General features: G+C 40.0%; 1 protein-coding gene across 1 annotated transcript in view; it reads left to right on the plus strand.

Moving 5' to 3' along the window:
• The first annotated feature begins 5,395 nt into the window (after positions 1 to 5,395).
• The window catches only part of PELI1 (pellino E3 ubiquitin protein ligase 1), a 53,988-nt gene continuing 46,172 nt past the window's right edge, over positions 5,396 to 13,211 (plus strand). Inside the window, exon 1 of the mRNA XM_061155195.1 lies at positions 5,396 to 5,720. The gene's annotated coding sequence lies outside the window, so the exon portion shown is untranslated. The remainder of the gene's footprint in view (positions 5,721 to 13,211) is intronic.

Below are 13,211 nucleotides of genomic sequence, written 5' to 3' on the forward strand. Positions count from 1 at the left end.
TAGTCATAAGGTAGAGGAAATATTGAAATTTACTAAGCAATTTCCCAAGATGAAAAACTTTTTAGCGTTCAAGGGATCCCAGTAATATAACTTATTAGTCCCCTGTATGCTTAGTTGCTCAGTCATGTCCAGCTCTTTGTCACCCCATGGACTGTTGCCCGCCAGGCTCCTCTGTCTATGGGATTCTTCAGGCAAGAATACTGGAGTGGGTAGCCTATTTCTTCTCCAGGGGATCTTCCCAATCCCAAGAACTGAACCAGGTCTCCTGCATTGCAGGCGGATTCTTTACCAGCTGAGCTACCAGGGAAGCCCTATTAGTTCCTTAGGATTCACTAAAATGACTAGATATCTGAATATAACAAATTTGGAATAGCAGATTTTCAACCAAAGGATAGCTGCTTTGGTCAAGGAAATGTAGGTATTAGACTAGATATGTGGACCAAGTAGGTGGCAATTGGAGGTGAACGCATTTTCCATGACTCAACTGTCCTCTACTCAAAGGACTTCAGATTTTGAAGAACATAATAGAACTGTGGTGGGTAAATTTCAAAAAGAGATTCACAGATTTTGACATATAAATGAATGCCACCTTGATTTTCTACACTTGGCATTGGAGCACAAACCCCACATGGGTCTAAGTGGTGGTACATCTACCTTGTTATTGTGGCTCTGTTTCAAAGTAACAGATATTTACCAAGCATTTACTGTATTCCAAGGACTACACTAAGCAATTTGCATGTATCTTTTCCTTCAAGAATAAACTGATTGAATTGATAGTAATAAGTGATACTCATATAAGAGATGAACTGTCCTTGGAATTCTAGTGACAAATACATGACCCCAAAACATATGTTGTAGTTATTGGCCATGCGGCCAAATTCTGAGCAATGTGTGGGTCTGCCTGATTCTGGGAAACACACTTTACTTGATGAAATCACTTTAGGCTTGTGGCTGTTCTGATTAGCTTCAGCTGTACATAGTGCAGACTACAAAAAACTATGCCTTTAAAGAAAACAGAAGTTTATTTCTCTCACTTAAAAGAAGTCAAGAGGTGGAAAGTCCAAAGCTGCACGTCTTTTCCATGGTCCTTAGGGACACAGATTTCATTTATATTTTTGTTTTTATTAGCTATACCTGTTTTTTTTTTTTTTATGGCTGTTCTAAGGTTTAGAATATGCAGTTTTAATTTATCACAATTTGCCTTCAAATAAATTGTGGTCGTCATTTTGGCTTGTCTCACGTCAGATTTGGAAAAAGAAATGGCAACCCACTCCAGTATTCTTGTCTGGAGTATCCCATGGACAGAGGAGCCTGGCAGGCCATGGTCCACAGGGTCACAGAGTGTTGGACACGACTGAAGTGCTAAGCACGCACCTTCAAGTAATAGTGTAACACTTTACATATGATGTAAATTCTAACAATGTAATTCCATTTCCTGCTTCCACCCTTTGAATTCAAATAGTTATTGTGGTCAAGCATTTTACTTCCATATATGTTATGTTATGTTATATAAATTTTGCTTTAAATAGTCAATTATCTTTAAAAAAATTTTTAAGTGAAGGGAAAAATCTTTTATACTAACTCATATAGTTTCCATTTCTGACACTTTTCATTCTTTAGTATAAATCCAAGTTTCTATATAGCACTGTTTTTCTATGCCAAAGAATTTGCTTTAACATTTTTTATAATGCAGTTCTGCTGGCAACATTCTCTCAGCATTTGTTTTCTTTAGCCTTCATTTATGAAAGATATCTTCTCTAAATATAGGATTCTATGTGACAGACTTTTTTTTCTTTCAGCACTTTAAAAACGCCCTTTCATTGTCTTCTGACTTGCATAGTTTTTAATTAGAAGTTTACTGAAATTATTTTTTTTTTCTATACATAATCTTTTATCCCCCACTGGCTGCTTTTAATCTTTTCTTATCACAAGTTTTCAACAATTTAATGGTGTCTTTTGCAGTGGTTTTTGTGAGTATGTGGGAATGTGTGTGTTTATCCTGCTGAGGGCTCACTGAGCTTCTTGTCTCATAATTTTCATCAAATACAAAAATAATATCAGCTATATTACTTCAAATAATTTTTCTATCACCCTTCTCACCCCCTCTCATCTATATTACACATATATTAGAATACTTGGTATTATCCCACAGATCACTGAGGCTCTCTGTTTTACTTTTCTTTGTTGTTGTTGTTTCTCTAGAAATTCCATTTTTATACCTTTAATTTCTCTGTATCAGCATATAAAACATATTTGCAATAATTGTTTTAATATTTTGACTGCTAATTCTACCATCTCTGTAATTTCTAGATTTGTTTATTAACTGACTTTTTTCCTGCTTATAGATTATGTTTTCCTACTTTGTATGTCTTAGCGTTCTCCCTAGTTCCCAGGCATCTTAAGCGCTGATGTTCCCAGCACTTAAAAAGTAGGCAGGAAGAGCATGAAGCTGCCTCTATGCTATTATTGGCTGCGAGACTCCTGGATGCTATTAGTAACTTCTTTTCTGCTGTGCATTCTCTCCCTGGCCAATCTCATCCACTTCCAAAATTTCAATCACCATCTATATGATGGTATACTCCAATTTGATCTTCTACTGTCCAGTTCTCTCTTCAGGGCAATAGAGTCATGTATATAACTGCCCACTCCTCTTCTCCACCTAGATTCAGAGCCATCTCAAACTCAGTACACCCAAAATGAAACTCATCAAATTCCCCCTCAAAAGCTGCTCAATGTCTTATATTCCCTAACTCAGTGAATGGCATCACTTGCTCATAGTCATACAAGCCAAACATCTGTGTGTCATTATCCTTCTCCTTCCATGTAGTAGGTGTTGTGGTTCTCCCCTTCTCTGCCTCCATTCTTTTTCTAGGTTATCACCTCAGTTTTCATTGGGATATCCACACCTTCTCATCACAGCTTTGGATCTAGAGGCAGGATATATTTCTCTATCCTAAGATAACTAGACTCATGCCGTTCCCTGGTCACCATGAGTCAATTGGTGAGATTTCTAAGAAAGGAGTTTTCTCTCCTTTCTGAAAGAGTTTACAAAAATGACTCCCTCATCTTCTCTTCTTGGACCTAGACCTTGAAACTCACAGCCACAAGAATTGTTGGCAACTATAAAGCCAATACTAAGGAAGAGCAATGAAACAAGAAAGAAGCATGTCTTTAATGACATCACTGACCTGTTGAATCATTCAGCCTTGTAGCCCATCTTTTCACTGGACTTTCTATCTAGACAGGTCAATGTTGGTTTATTGGTTGATCTAGTTAGAGTTGGGATTTTTGCTGCTGGCAATCCAAAGCATCATAACTGATAACTTTTCTTCATCCTTCACTCCCAATCACAGGTAATTGACTCACTAGGTTCTAATAATTCTTTTACTTAAATAGTGTCTGATTTCCCTCAGTTCTGTCTCCTGCCACCGCCAGTGCCAGTTCAGACTCTCATCTTTTTCTAAATGAATAAAATGCATTTATAAAATGTACATCTAACTAAAATTTGCTTCCAATCCTGGCACAACTTTCCATTGCTTCTAGAAAAGACTGCATTCTTTGCATATTATACGAGATTCTTCACAATCTGTCTCCTTTACCTTTTTGTCTCTCCTCTGGCCATTCTGTTTAACCCCATCCTACCACCAGCAATGATGAATTCTTTACTGAACCAAAATATTCTTTGATCTCACACCTCTAACACTTTACTCTTGCTGCCCTAAACCCTAGCCCTAACCCTGCCCACAATTCTCTCACTTAGTTCTCCCTTTTCCTTCCTCCACCAAAGAACACAGACACACTGACTCCTAGTCATCCTCAAGTTTAAATGTTCTTTGAAGCATTTCCTGATGCTACCTGAGTCTGGGGTAGGTGTGTATCAAAGCATCTGGTAAACTTTTCTACTAAGGTATTTATTGCAGTTTGTTTATTTACCTGGCTCCTCCTCTGCACAGTAAGCACTTTGAAAACAATAAATATTTCTTTTAAACTCCTGTATCTCTATTTCTGGGAACTGAAGAAGTACCCAAGACATACTATACTCAATAACTGTTTTTTGAATATTAATTATGGGGTCTGCAAACAGAAGGATCCTTGACCTTGAAACTCTCTACCTGAAAACCGCAGCTTTTTTCATGTTTCTGATTTCTAAACATTAGTCCTTTTCTTCCAGAGTATGGGGTTCTAGGTAGGCAGAGAAGGAAAATAAAAGATCTTGGGACAGGTTGCCTTTAGTTCTCTGGAATCCAGTAACATGTCCTGCCTTGCACCAACCTCCTCCACCATTTCTTCACACCTGGCTGTCCCACATGGGTGTAGATTTAGCTGACCAGCCCCAAAGCATACTCAGACCTTGGTTCAGACTTCTCTTATTGCCAAACGAAAGTTGGTAAATGTACATACAGCAAACAATTTTCAACTTTCCACTTATCTTTTGAACTTTTACTTTACAAAATTTGTATTTCTTGAAAATTGTAGGCCTTAAAATTTTAGAATTTTTTTAACATGGATCAAGTAAGATATAGTGATCTTAACCTTGAGCTTAACCTTTGCTGGCCTTAAAGTTGGATGTGACTGAGTGAAGAAATGATGGGAATCTAACAGTGGTGATGTTCCTAACCCTTTTATAACCTAATTAATTAAGATATCGAAAGCAATTGATGGCTCAGATGGTAAAGAATCTGCAATGCAGAAGCCCTGGGTTCCACCTCTGGGTCAGGAAGATCGCCTGGAGAAAGGACCAGTTACCCAATCCACTATTCTTGCCTGGAGAATCCCAAGGACCCTGGAGGGGCTACAGTCCTTGGGGTCACAAAGAATCCGACATGACTGAACGACTAACACCTTTCTACAAGTCTTAGGTTAAAGAACAAACAAACAAAGAACCTTAAATTTAAGGCAGAGAGGATACATTTGCGGGAGGGGAGGGAAATGGGTATTTGTGATCCCGAATTTATGGGATAAACTTAAGCAGCAGGGAAGACCGAGATATGGTGAGGAAGTCAGATTTCACTGGGCACTTGGCGTGATGAGGCTAGAAGCTGGGGGTGGAGCGAAGTAAAAGGACTAGCCAAAAGTGGGATCCCTAACAGTACCATAATACAAGGAGGGCCTTGTTCAGTCAGCAGCCTCGCTTAACACGTTCCCTTCCTTAGAGTGTCGGTAACCATAGTAACAGTAGGGCCGAGCCGCCCCCCCACGCCGCCCCCGCTCCCCAGCATGCGCAGTGCCTAGCGAACGCAGACGCGTCCTCAACAACAATGTACATCTTTTTTCTTGCGGAGAACTACAACTCCCAAGAGACAGCTCGGCGCCGCCGCACCGCCTCCCGCTGTGGCCCTGCCCCGTCCCCTCCCCCAGTCCCGCCCTCCCGCTAGTCCCCTCCCCTCCCTCCGAGCGTGGGTCAGAGACCCAGAGGCGGTGGAACCGTCGGGGGGCGCCGCCGCCGCCTCCAGCAGCAGCACCAGCCTCGCCGCGCGTTCCGATTCGCCTCGAGCCCGCCCGGAGCGCATCACAAAGCGGATCCCGCGGCTCTTCCTCCGCCCGCGGCTTCTCCAGCGTTCGGCTCCGCGGCCAACTTCCCCTCGCTGGGCTCGGCCGGCTGGCAAGCAAGGCGGCGGCGGAACGGGCTGTCTGCTCGCGGTCCGCGCGCACGCACACTTCTCCCCCCTCGCTCCGGGTGTCGGGGCCGTGCTGGGATTCCGGCCACCAGCAGTTGTCCGGTGAGTGTGGCCGCAGGGGGGGTCGCGGCGGGGCCGCCGAGGGGTGCGGGCCAGGCAGGCGCGCAACTTCCCCAGCGGCTTGCCCGGGCGGCCGGCCGGCCGGCCCTCCCCGCCCGCCTGCGCGCCCCCGCGCCGGAGGCGGCCGGGAGCGGAGTTTGCGGCGCCGGCATCCCGCGCCCTCGCAGGAGGAAGCGCCTTTGTCAGGAGCCGGCCCGGCGCGCCCTCCCCCTCTGCCTGCGAGCGGGCGCGCGGGTGGCCAAGTCCGAGCCCCGCGCTCGGGGCCGGGTCGCCAGCTGCCGGAGGGGAGCTCCGCGGGGGCGGGGAGCGAGACCGAAACCGAAGGGAAACAAAAGGGGTCGTGGGCTTTTCTTTTGTTTGTGCGACACTGATAACTTCTTTTTCCTTTCCTTACATAACACAGACTTCCAAGTTAGTCATTCTTTTTATTATGATTATTGTCATCATCTCTGCGTGTCCCTCGTCTTTCCTTTCATCTCTGGATCTCAGAGCACTTAAAAACACTAATTAATTACACCTCCGGGGCCCCGACGAAACAAGTTAATAAGCCCGTTTGTGTAAGTGGGTAAACTGAGGCCCAGAGGAGCTCTCTAATGGATGGATACGCTTGCTCCTCCACCGCACCTGGTGTCTGAAGACCTGAAAGCATTTATGAGTAAAAACTCGTTCTCCAGTGCCCCGTGGAAAAAAGTTAAAGATGTTCCTTTTACTTACAGGCTAACTAAAGTCTAAAAGAGGTCGGGGTACTTGTTAGGTAGTTCAAACAATAACTCTTCTTACATAGTGTTTGAATTTTAACCTCAAAAGTCTCTTGAAAAATGCCCGGAGTGGGGAAAATACTGTGATCATAAACTCACCTCACCCATCTACTTTTATTTTTTGTGTGTGTAGGTTTCTTACAAGGCAGACGAGCAGGGATGGGGGATGGGGGTGGGAGGACAGAGACTTTTTAACGTAGGCTTCACAGATTTTAATCACTGCACACAAGGAAATGTGTCTTGGTTTTAATAGCGCCAACAGCCTCCCCGTCGTTTAGTCATCAGATAATTGAGTGAGCGCCTTATCCGTAAAGTGCTGGTTGTGCTAAGAACTGAAGCTTTAAATATACGAAAAGGTCATCTATTTGTTTTGGTTCAAAGACGGTGTACTTCTCTTAGTCTGCAGAATGTTATTTTGTTTTCATAGCAGCTGATCTTTTGTTTAAGAACTGGCTTTGTCTTTTTCTACCTTGAGTATGGGTCACCTTCATAATTGAGCAGAACGGTTAGAGTGTTTTTGTTGTTATTTACTTTGCATAGTAGTGTGATTTTAGATTTTTGAATTGTGGAGAAGTTTCAATTTCTCCAGTTCTTGTTTCAGTTTATGGCGTTTTCTTTGTAACTAACAAAGAGAAAATGTTTTCTCAGAGTGATCAGATTTATATCTTTCAGAACATTGTCCTTCTTGTACAAATACAGCATATAAATTCCTTATGTCTTTTTACTCGTACCAACAACCTCTTGTGGAGGAAGATAATTCTGAGGACAGGTTTATTTTTGAGGTTGACCCAAACTAGAAGGTACTGTAAATTTAAATCAAGCATTATTTCTACTAGTTATTTCCTGAGGTGAATAATGATCAGAACTGTAGTAACAAGACTTTTTCTTATCCACAATTCTCTTGAATTTAATTTTGTATTTTATAGTTGCCCCTAGATTTTAGATTCTGGTGATTCCATCAGAAAAGGGAAGGATGTTCTTATTTTGATATTTTCCCCCAGTCTTCTAACCTGTTCTCTTTCTGTAGTATCTTGAAAGAGATCGTGACTTTAAAACAGTTGAAAAATAGAACAGTTAAATGTATGGAAAGATGCATGTAGTGAAGTGGCTATAATACTAAATCTAATAAATTTAAGACTTTTAAAGAGAAAACTGTCACCTCGATTTTTATTAATAATACAGAAGTGCTGTCATATAATAATAGTGATATTTATTGACTTTGAAAAAGAGATCCTGGGAATTGTCTCTTCCTGGAAGATTTGGGAGCAGGGAGAAATCTGTGCTCTCCTTAATATTTTCATTGAAGTGACCGTACAGTCGGTTAAGTTGAACTTTTTCTACAGCGTTTACAAACCAGATTTACCAGAGGCATTTATTTGAACTTTAAGAAAGCTACTAACACAATGTCTGCTCAGTCACTGGAGTCCAAAGGCAGAAGTTAGTGTTGACTGTCAAAAGGCTGGCATTGCAGGTTTCCTAGTTTCTTTGGAACCCCTTAAAGGAAATGACTGAAAAGCACAGGGCAGGGAACTGAGGCTAGTACTGCTGAATGCTCCTGAGCCAAGTGTCAAGGGGAAGCCTAAATATGTTTCCATCCATCTTTGTTTCAGCTTCCTTTCAGGTTGTCAGAATGTCACTTCTATATGAAGAGTTCTCTGAATTCAGAATCTGCCTTATTGTGGTTGTCCAGTAGGTCAGATGATAAGGACTATAGTAGTCGTGCTCCGTGAAGAACAGTTTTCAGACAGAAGCTTCTGTAGCTAAGAGATTTTAATCTGGAAGACTTTGAAAACTAACATTCTCACATAATACGCCTTATCATGGCACATCAGTAGAGACCTTCTCTCATATTTATTGAATCAAAAAGACTTATATGGATTATTTTGTTACGTCTGTTTTAATTGTCTATGTGTAAACGTATGACAAGAACATGATGGCACTGAGAGGTGGTGCTAGAAGTTTCTTTGGAAAAATCATGCTGTTCCATGAAGTTACATTTGTGTCTTTTAATTGAGGAGAATAAAAAAATTTAAAAGCCAGTAGAAAGAAGAAAGAAAATCGGTAGAATGAAGGAAACCTGATGAAGATATTTTTAAAGAGTACAGTATTACAGATTCCTGGCAACAGTATGTAAGGGACAAAATTCTAGCTAAAGTCAGTAAACAGTGAATTCCATTTAGCACTTTCTGTTTATAGATCTCTAGCCATGTTTTCCAGATTCCCTCTAAATATATCACATAGGAAATGTAAATAGAAATCATTCCTTCAAGGGATTTGAGGTGTTAGGAGGTTTGTTTTTTTTTTTACACACATGGTAATGAGGGTTTATTGGTTTTCTTTGTTAAAGTTCGACCTCTATTAGAGAACAGTTTCCCCCAGACTAATGTGTAGGAACCTCAATGCAAGAAATATTGGACACTGAAAGAACTAGATATAATTTCAGGTTGTATCACTAGCTTTTAGGTGTGTGTGTGTGTGTGTGTGTGTGTATGTATTCTCTCGAAAGAGCAGTTCTAATAATTGTTCCTTCCAGAGGTTGAAAATAATTGCATGTAGTAGGTCTTACATAGTTTTTGTTTTTGTTGAATGAATTTGCAAGATAAAGAGAAACCACAAGATTTCTTGAGTCAGAGAATTTATTTCATTTTAAATAGAAGTAACTAATTGAAACATGAACATCTGATTGAAGCCCTTCAATTAGCATAGCTTTCTTCAGAAATAAACTCAAAGGGAAAGAGCTTCATCAGGTACTGTAAAAGAACTGAGTTGCAAATGAGTCTAAGAAGACCTGGTTATTTTTTCAGAATGTTGTACATGTTTTAGATATTTTGCTACAATAAACTCCGTTTCAGAGAAATAGAGTTCTACAATTACTCCTTGTATCACCCGCTTAATACTTTTTTACACTTCATAATACCATTTACAGAAAATAGAATATGTTGCTGATGCCTATGAGAAAATCCTGACATTTGTCATCCCCCAGTTAATCGTGACCGTCCATGTAGTTAAAAAAAAGTGTTTAATTGAATACACATGTAATTTACTTATTTACTTCCCTTTTGAGGAGTTTATTGCTGGTCTTTTATTTTATAATGTACCTCTTGGGATGTTGCTACTTCTAAAAATATGTAGTACCCCCGCTCAGTTTCCCACCATGTTCTGCAGTTTCTCCTATTAACTTTTTGGCTTCAATTTGCTTTTCCCCCTAATTTGTCTAAAATGAGCTAAGAAATGTTGAAACATACTTGACAAGAAATACAGTCAGTAATTTATTATGCTAAGCTTCAGCTAAATTTCCAAATACAAGTTTCGTTGGATCTATTTTGGAAATAGAAATTTACTTACTTTAAAGGTGGCAGATATAGCTAGTAGATTTCAACTTGGGTACCAAATCTGATTGCCTGGTGGTGACTGCCTAGAGTGCCATGTAGAAAACATGGAGTCCTGGTTCAGACTCAGCAGGACAGAGTGCTGTGATTAGCAATTTCTGCTGTGCACTTTTGGCATGAATGCCAACTATTCATTTAATGTTTTTTGGATGCCTTTTATGTGTCAGGCATTGGTCTAAATGCTAATAGCACACAAACTAAAATCTCTGCCTTATGGTGTTTACATTTTAGTAATGACGCAGACAATAAAATAAACAAATAAAATATTTTGTCTTTTAATGACAAATGGCCTGGATTCTTTTAATCAATAAATAGCAAGAAATCAGAGGGAGGGGTAATATAACTTTAAAAGCAACTCATGGGTCATATCCATCAAATGCATTGTATGGTCCTTAGATCCTGCTTTGAGCAAACTAACTGTAAAAGACATTGATGAAAAATTTGGGAAATTTGGACATTGGGATATTTAATAAAAAGGAATTGTTGGTTTTTAGGGTGTAATGTATTGAACATGTAATGTAATTTTAAAACAAGAGCCTTACCTTTTGGAGATAGATATTTATGAATTAAAATATGATATCCGAAGTTTTTGCTTTAAAATAATTTGGAGGAGAGAGGAGCATAGATGAAACAGTATTGGCCACGTATTGAAAGTTGTTGAAACTGGGTAATGGACACATGATATTTCTTACTTTCTACTTCTGTGTATGTTTGAAAATTTCTGTAATTAACAGTTTTACACACACACACACACACACATAAAGCAGAAAGGGAGAAGAGGGGATATATGGGTTGGGAGTGCAGAGGTAATAATTATTTGAGTAAAGACCTGAAGGAGTTGAGAGCAAAAGCCTTGGAGCTAATTTTGGGGCAGGACATTCCAGGTGGAGGGAAGAGCAATTACAGTGACCCTGAGGTTGAAGTTTGATTGTAAGGCCAGAAATTACAAGAAAATCAGTGTGTCTGGGTTAGAGTGAGAGAGAATAGCAGGGGATGGTCAGAAATATGGGGCTTCCCAGGTGGCACTAGTGGTAAAGAACTCACCTGCCAATGCAGGAGACTTAAGAGACATGGGTTCAGTCCCTGGGTCAGGAAGATGCCCCGGAGGAGGCATGGCAACCCACTTCAATATTCTTGCCTAGAAAATCCCATGGACAGAAGTGTCTGGTGGGCTATAGTCCTTAGAGTGGCAAAGAGTCAGACACGACTGAAGCAGTCAGAAATGTAAGTGGAGGGTAGAGGAGACCAACTTGTATAGGACTTGGTTGTCCATCCTTCCTTTAGAGTAAGGATATTTATTTTATACACTTATCTAAAATAAGTCTTCAGCCACCCTGGAAGCTATGCACTTATTTCAACAATACTGCTACTGCTAAGTCGCTTCAGTGGTGTCCGACTCTGTGTGACCCCATTGACAACAGCCTACCAGGCTCCTCCGTCCCTGGGATTCTCCAGGCAAGCATGTTGGAGTGGGTTGCTATTTCCTTTTCCAAAGTACACATGCATGCTAAGTTGCCTCAGTTGTGTCTGACTCTGTGCAACCCCATAGACGGCAGCCCACCAGGCTCCTCTGTCCACAGGACACTCTAGGCAAGAATACTGGAGCGGGTTGCCATTTCCTTCTCCATCAACAATACTAGCATTACTCAAATATTTTTGGAACTTTTAAAGAATTGCCTTCTAAGCCAATTTAAGAGCCACACATGAAAATAGCTCATTACTTTCTATTTACTCCTTGTTTTTAAGGAAAAGGGGTATTAGCTACATGGTATCTCATTTTATTTATCAGATATGACTCAGAAAGGATTTTAACAGAAAGAAAATAGGAAATAACTTCAGGCTATTTGTGAATATCAGATCTACTCAGAGAAGGCCATTATTGTTTCTGAAAATCAGATCTACTCATAGACTAAAGAGGAGTTTTAATAATGTCCTAGACAGTTGTAGCATCATTTAGAACAAGGATATAACCTGTGAGAATGACTAACATGGAAGAGACTATACTCATGTGGATATTTAAGTTCTGTCTCATACATGAAAACACATAGGATACACACAAGACCATGCATATTTCTTAATACTTAAGTATTCGAAACAGTCATTGCTGATAAGTTTTGTGTCATGCATCCAAAATGGCATTTATCATCATAATGAAACTGTGTAACTTTCTTGTTGCTATGGCATACACTTGGAATTGAAAGACTAGCATGCGGTTAGTGTTAGGAATTTGGCTTTCAAGTCTTCTTGTGTTCATGTTTCAAATCTCAGATTGGTAGTTGTTTCAAGAACATGCTGATTTCCCATGAAGAACTCTTTTTAAATCTTTACTAAAATTACAGAAAAATCAGACCCTTATCCTCCAAGTGTTTGAAAGCTCCCCTTCCCTGAAAAAAAAACTCCATCAATAGGAGTTTTTTTTTAAATCATCTACTTATAGGACAATGTAAAGATTATTAGTTTTGAAAATTTTTATACTAGTTCATTTTTTTAATAGGAATGTTTTTCAACCTGAGAAACTTAACATTTGAATGCTTTTTAGTAACATTGAATAAAGAAAATATCCTTTTTCTAGTCAATTATGCATAATAAGAAGGTACAGTATTTTCTTTAACCAATAATATGATATGTAGATCTCTGCAAGGAGATCAAACTAGACAATCCTGAACGAAATCAACCCTGAAGGAATGAAGCTGAAGCTGAGGCTCCAATACTTTGACCACCTGATGGGAAGAGCTGACTCATTGGAAGAGACCCCGATGCTGGGAAAGAGTGAAGGCAAATGGAGAAGAGGGTGGCAGAGGAGAAGATGGCTAGATAGCATCACCAAACTCAATGGATGTAAGTTTGAGCAAACTCCGGGAGATAGGAACAGGGAAACCCGGTGTGCTACAGTCCATGGGTTCGTAGACAGTCAGACACAACAGCGACTGAACAATAGCAACAAGCATAGAAATTAATGGAATTAAGTAGAATTTATGAAATTTTATTATATAATAGGTTACTAACAGTGACCACTAAGCACATAAATACGTAACTGTATAAGGAATACTTTAACCAAGATTCCTATTTTTCAGAAAATTGTTAGGAATCTAGTTCTTTAATTCACTCAAGAGTTATTGTCCTTTTGGTGGATAGATAGGTAGATAGCCAGATCCTTTCTTCATATACTGCACATACTATTAGGATTAAGCTGCTTGGCTGGATTATTTAACGTGTTTTAAACACTATCCTTTGAGCATGGAACATAGGCCATGTTTAATTTTGGGGCTTTCCAATAACTCTGGAAGTCTTTAACAAACTATCTTTGATTTACCTGTGAAATAAAA

Source organism: Dama dama, chromosome 11 (genome assembly GCF_033118175.1).
Source record: "Dama dama isolate Ldn47 chromosome 11, ASM3311817v1, whole genome shotgun sequence".
NCBI lineage: Eukaryota > Metazoa > Chordata > Mammalia > Artiodactyla > Cervidae > Dama > Dama dama.